The 6,137-nt window shown below is 45.2% G+C and overlaps 1 protein-coding gene across 1 annotated transcript in view; it reads right to left on the reverse strand.

Moving 5' to 3' along the window:
• Positions 1-6,137, reverse strand: part of Tiam1 (T cell lymphoma invasion and metastasis 1) — a 377,147-nt gene that overhangs the window by 143,729 nt on the left and 227,281 nt on the right. The window contains exon 4 of the mRNA XM_026787829.1: positions 2,726-2,894. The gene's annotated coding sequence lies outside the window, so the exon portion shown is untranslated. The remainder of the gene's footprint in view (positions 1-2,725; positions 2,895-6,137) is intronic.

Raw genomic sequence — 6,137 nt, forward strand, 5'->3', positions numbered from 1 at the left:
AGAAGGAAGGAAGGAAGGAAGGAAGGAAGGAAGGAAGGAAGGAAGGAAGGAAGGAAGGAAGGAAGGAAACTGCTTATTGTATGGGATCATCACAAACAACAATGACTTGCTCAGAAAAATAGAACACATGTTAAATTTATTTCTTGTTAATTTATTTTATGTTTATGAGTGTTTTGGCTGCAGAGGTCAGAAGAGGGCATCTGATCCAATGCAGTTGGAGTCACAGGCTCACACACAGTTGTCAGGCACCGTGTGGGTACTAGAAATGAACCCAGGTCCTCTGGAAGAGTGATATGTGCCCTTGCCAGCCCCCAGAACACAATTTTTAAAATAGTATTATATAAAAGTTTGGTTCACACACACACAAAGGCCGATCCTTTTTTTTCAAGTCACTTGGGAACACATTAGCCCTCTGAAAACATAACCTCCTACAGAGAATGTAAGCTTGGAAAAATCTGAGCTATCATTAATATTGGAGGGGGTGGTGAACCTCGTCTGACCTAAAATTTATTGGGTATATTGCATTTTTAAACCACCATTTCTTCTCAGTACCATAAGAAACAACATTCTAGTTCGGTCAAAGTCCTGGGCAGAGAGAGCAAAGAAAAACAGTCCAGGAAATGCTGGTGACTGAGGGAGAAACAGGTAAAGGAACAAAAAGGATACAGGAGAGTATGCAAAAAGCCGTATCCCTTGAGCACGAAGGAGATTATAATAACATGTTTATGATTTATGATGTCTCGTTCCCTAATGACACCAGGGCTTTCTGTGGCAGACAGTAGGATGTTCCTTCCCACTGAACAAAACCCAGACAGTAGATTGGCAGGCCCTAGCTTGCCCTAGCTAGGAGTCAACAGCCAAAACCACGATCCCAACATTAATACTAAATGTCTCTCAAACAAGACATCTCTTACCCACAAGTGAAAACTTCTATTCTCTACTCTCGAGAAAGGGAACTTTCCTCATGAATACAAATATTTCCCTCTCATCCACGGGGAAATGTGTGAAGGGGTTACTGGATAGGGCTTATAGGTTTCTTCAATTTCCACCACAGTTGCTGGATTTCCTGCAAAGGGGGGGGGCACTGAATCCTAGGGCTTGCACTTGGCTAAGTAAGTGCTCTCCCACTGAGCTACACACATCCCTAAGGGCAAAATTCATTTTGTTAAAAGATTTATTCTATCTGTGTACGTGTGCAGGAAGGTGCCAGTAGAGACCAAAGGAGGTCCCTGGATGCCCCAGAGCTGGACGCACAGGTTGTTTTGAGTCACCTAGCATGCGTGCCAGCAACCAGAACTCTGAAACTCTCGAAGAGCAGCAAGAACTCCTAAGCGCTGAGTCATTTCTCCAGCCACTACATCTCACTTTTTTATTTTAAGGAAAGACAAATAAATGAAACATTAACAAGTCAATGATTTTTTTTTTCCCAATTTAAAAGAGTAAAGATGTCACACTACACAGACAGCTACAACAAAAACGTAAACTCGGAACAGATGGCCCGGGAAAAGATCTAAGATAAGAAAGCTCTACCCAGCTTGGATCTCTGTATCCCTCTCTATCTCTGATTCAGGGCACTTGACCTCACCAAGCTGTATCTGTGGCTGGGTTAAACATCACCCTTCCCAGTTAGTGTATCTTCCTATGGCGGTGGCCATCATCCACTTATCCTGGCATATACACCTTCTCCTTACAGAAATTTCAGTCCTGTTCATCACTAAGACAGTCTTAAGGCAAGAGCGCTTCAAAAATCTATGCAGCAGTAGATCGCAAGGTCTCTAATACACATGAGACGAATCCCACTCATACCGTAAGCTAACAGCACGAGCCAGGCTTCACTTCTCTGGGTAAAGGCCGTGCAAACCCCAACCATAAGCTAACTAACGATGGATGTGTGCTATAATTATCAGTATCGCTTTCCACTCCCCCGAGGTATCTAAAATTTTATTAAAATGAATGCAGCCATTCCCCTTCCGTGACTGGAAAACAGACCTCCGAGCCCCGAGTGGAAAGGATGACAAGTCTTTATTTCAAAGTTAAATCCGAAGTGAAAAATCACAAGACAACAGATTGCAAATTTAAAATTAGGTTCTGGTGGGAGGTCTTGGTTTCGAGCCTGCTTTCCCCTACTGGATGCTGTGCCGAAGACGGAGGGAAAACAGCTAAGATTAAACTGAGACGAAGCTCTCAGAGTTTCTGCTAATTCGTTACAATGCACGAACAGAGTTTCTGCCAAGTCACACACAAATACCCCTACCCCAAGAGACTAAGTGCGCTTTACAGCAAATAAGCAACGATCTTTGATTTAGAAGGTTATTATTTTGAATGTACTTATCTTGGGTGTTTAAAGACACCCCAGAGCAGAAATACATCATTGTTTTGAGGCTGGGCTTGGGAACCAGCTTTGCTGCCCTTTTTTTTTTTTACAAACATAATCCAACAAAAAGCTGGTGAAACTCAGAGATAAAAGACCCTGAGGGCAATTCACAAGAAAATAAAAGACTTCAGAGGTACCTACTCGATGTTTCCATTTCATTTTGGGCTAACGCTAATGCCTTTCAATTGTTAGATGGGTGCAGCCCTGATCCAGAGAATTGCATCCGAATTCCTTTCCCACCACACATATACAGCATAGTAATTTCAACTCCTGTCGTCCACTGTATCTGTCCCACCCTCTATGAAGAACTTCTCAGTCACACAGAGGCTCGGCTAACATGCACAAACCTACCTTTAAAGGCAACAGTGGTGCCCAGCCCAACTGGCCCCAAGAGCACTGTGGCATTTAGAAACTGAGGCTGGTAATGATGCTAGTGGCTGGAGTTGGGGCGCATGTCAGCACCTGCCGCACAGGGTGCCCATCGGGGTCTCACCTGAGTCTGGGAGAATGAGCCCAAAACCTGGAGGAGACAGAAAAACAGAAAGGTGGTGGTCAGGCAGAAGAAAGGAAACAGCATGTTCATCGATTCCCTGGTACCAATTTGATGTGAAAGATGGTGTCCTTGCATAAAGAGACGCGACATTTAGCTAGAGGTACACATTGGCAGGCTCTGTCAGATACACATAAATGCCAGTGCATTTGTATGATGGCCACAGAGGCCTGCAAACTCTCATTTTAACCTGTCTGTGGATTCAGGCATTCGCCAACAGCAGCAGGTGACTGCAGAAGACTGTGCACTTCTCTTAATTCTCAAAGGGCCTTAATAGGAAGGCGAGGGAGCAAGGGAGCATCAATATTCTCCCACAGGCACTGTGCTGCTAAAAAGAAGAAATTGGAAAAAAAAAACATAGAAGAAAATGATGGGGCAGGAAGGGGGGACCCACAACTTAATTCCACAAACTTTCTTGCTCTATATGTTTCCTTCAGGTGGCAAACATCACACTCTGAGAAGGCTCATGAATAAAATACAAAGAAAAGAATTGAGGTAAAAATATATGAAGTTATTTAGCAAATTAATTAATAATAATAATAATAATACACATCAAGAAGAACAGCTCCAAGAAAGACAGCACTAATGGGTTCCTCCTTCTTTAGACTTGAAGCTGGATTTCCTGAGTGAAACTGTGAATACTGAGTCTAGCGAAGAGGCCTGAAGGGTATGCTGGAGAGACTTCACTCTGCCCCTCTCCAACCAGACGTTTCTCTGTGGGCTGCTGGCCGCCACCACCCACGACTGGTGGCAGTACAAATCGGGAACCTGAGATGGCAAACACTTGGAGCGGGAACACGGAGAGAATTGCCTGGTGTGTGGTGAGGAACCACACAAAGGCAGTAAGTAAATAAATATATAGGTCCCCACGGAACAGAACAGTGAGTTTTGTTTCTCCTTTCTCTTGGAAAACGTGCTGTTTAGCCATGAAGCCCCGTGACTCATGCTGGCAGGGGGAGGAACAGAAGTTCCAGCCTTACCCCATTATTAACCCACAATGTGTGCCCTTTCCACGGCTGCCCCCACTGCCATCCTGTCCGTCCCCTTTCCCTAGGCAACCCCCCCTCTACTGCTCTCTGCAAATTTCCCAAATTTCAAAGCGGTTCCTGAATTGCTTAGGAACTGGCAGATATTAATAAGCAACAACCCATTTAAATTGAAATGGACTCATTACCGTGCCAGCTGCCAATAATTTGCAAGGCTGGATCCTCACTGGCAAAGCGGCCTGCAGGCGGCTGGCCCTCCACCTGCACCGCGGAGGCTGATAGTGCAGTTTTTATACTTAAAAACAAATTATCCTATCTACCAGCATTACAATGTTTTCTATCTATATTCTTCTAGAACCGAACAAAGGAACTAGCGGAAAGGACAAAAGTATACGACGTTATTCAAATGGGAACAATGCCAAGTCTTTTGGGTATGCATTTTTTTTCCTCCTGATTTGGGGGAAAAAATTTACCCATAACCTTGTCTATGGGATTGAAACGTGGGGTAGAGTCTAAAAGGGAGCCAGCATCTTTTCTCTTGTAGTTAGCAGATATGCTAAGTGCACAGTGTGCCAACAAGCACTTCACTGTGACCGTGAGTGCCTGGACACCACGGTGACCTTGTGAATGCGTGCCAGGGTGCCTTGAGAAACATCGGTGCCCTGGGTTTTCCTCAAGACTCACAGAGAGTTCCAGACGATCAGAAGGCAACTATGCACCAAGCTCAGCGACGGGAGTTTAAGCCTGGGGACCGCTGCGTGCACTTGTCACACCTGGCTTTGCAAGCTGAAAATTCACTTGCAGAATGATTAGGGATGGACTATTAATCCACCCTCTAAAACTGGGGATAACAAGAGCTCCGGACTATTGGTTGTTATGAGCATTAAATGAGACCGTCTGTTACATAACCCACTGCCTGCCTAGCCGGTGATCAGCTAGCTTGCCACTACTGTTTAATGTCCATAGACCATAAGGAGCACACTGCGGGATGGGCTGCCGTGAAGGGGGCTAGCACGCCACCAGGTTCGCTGAAACTGAATCTCACAAGTAGAACGGAGTCCATCCCTTACGTTTGTTACGGAACAATCTGGGGACCAAATTAACCCGGCTGGCAACGGGGCACACTTAGCTTGCCAGGGCTCCTGTGTACACACAAGGCAAGCTGGCAAAGCTCGGCAGAACCAGCCAGCTTACTTCTACACAGGGAGGCGGCCACTCTGAAGCACTGAGGTTTTCAAACTCACTGCGACTGGCCTTCCTCACAAACAGTTTTCCTGCCAGGTATCAAATGACCAGTCTGCAGAGGGGAGGGCGTACTGGGTGGGGATAGGTACACAGGGCTGAAAAGTCCCACTGCCCCAGTCATGTGGGATGATGAGGATAAAGCTGCCATCTCAAAAGTTCAGTGATGCTCTCCAGCAGGACGCTCTGCTGTTCTGAGCTGGAGCTGGGGTAGGCTGTTTTGTTTTGTGTTGCTTTACAAGAACCAATGGGTGAACAGAGTAAAGAGTGTTATGCTTGTCTTCAATGGCCAGGTTCCATCACTAAATTCCACGTAAGTGTACTTGGCCCCTTTTTTATACCCCAAAACATCTGTGACTAGTCAATTATTAAGAACCAGAAAGTTTTCTTTCGCTCAAACAAAACCTAAACCTGGGAGAGGGCTACGGCAGGGTTAAAGTTCTGAACATTTTTCACTCACATGCAATAAATGCTAAAAAGATTTAGGTTTTGGTGTTTATATTAGCTCCCAAATCAGAAGGCACTGGTAGATGGGTGGGTGGAAGGATGGGTAGATGGGTGGATGTGTAGATGGGTGGATGGGTGGATGGATGGATGGATGGATGGATGGATGGATGGATGGATGGGTGGATGGATGGGTGGGTGAGTGGAACATACAGGACGGATAAATCAATCAATTGATCTAGGGTACGAGAACTTGTTTAATTTAAAAATCAAGAGAAAAAAATTCAACAGTTTTTTATTTATTTTTTTAAATTGTTGATAAAAGAGTTGGAGTGGCTTCCATACAGAACTAATTTAAAATAGAGGGGCCTGAAAGATGGCCTGGTAGGGAAAGGCTCCTGCCACCAAGCCTGAAGATCCAAGTTAGAATACAGGAGATGTCACAGCAGAAGGAGAACACTTCCTAAAAGCTGTCCTGTGACTTCACACACGTGCCATGATGAGCTCCAGATTGTGTGTGTGTGTGTGTGTGTGTGTGTGT

The sequence above is a fragment of the Microtus ochrogaster genome, chromosome 2 (assembly GCF_000317375.1).
Source record: "Microtus ochrogaster isolate Prairie Vole_2 chromosome 2, MicOch1.0, whole genome shotgun sequence".
NCBI classification, from domain to species: Eukaryota; Metazoa; Chordata; class Mammalia; order Rodentia; family Cricetidae; genus Microtus; species Microtus ochrogaster.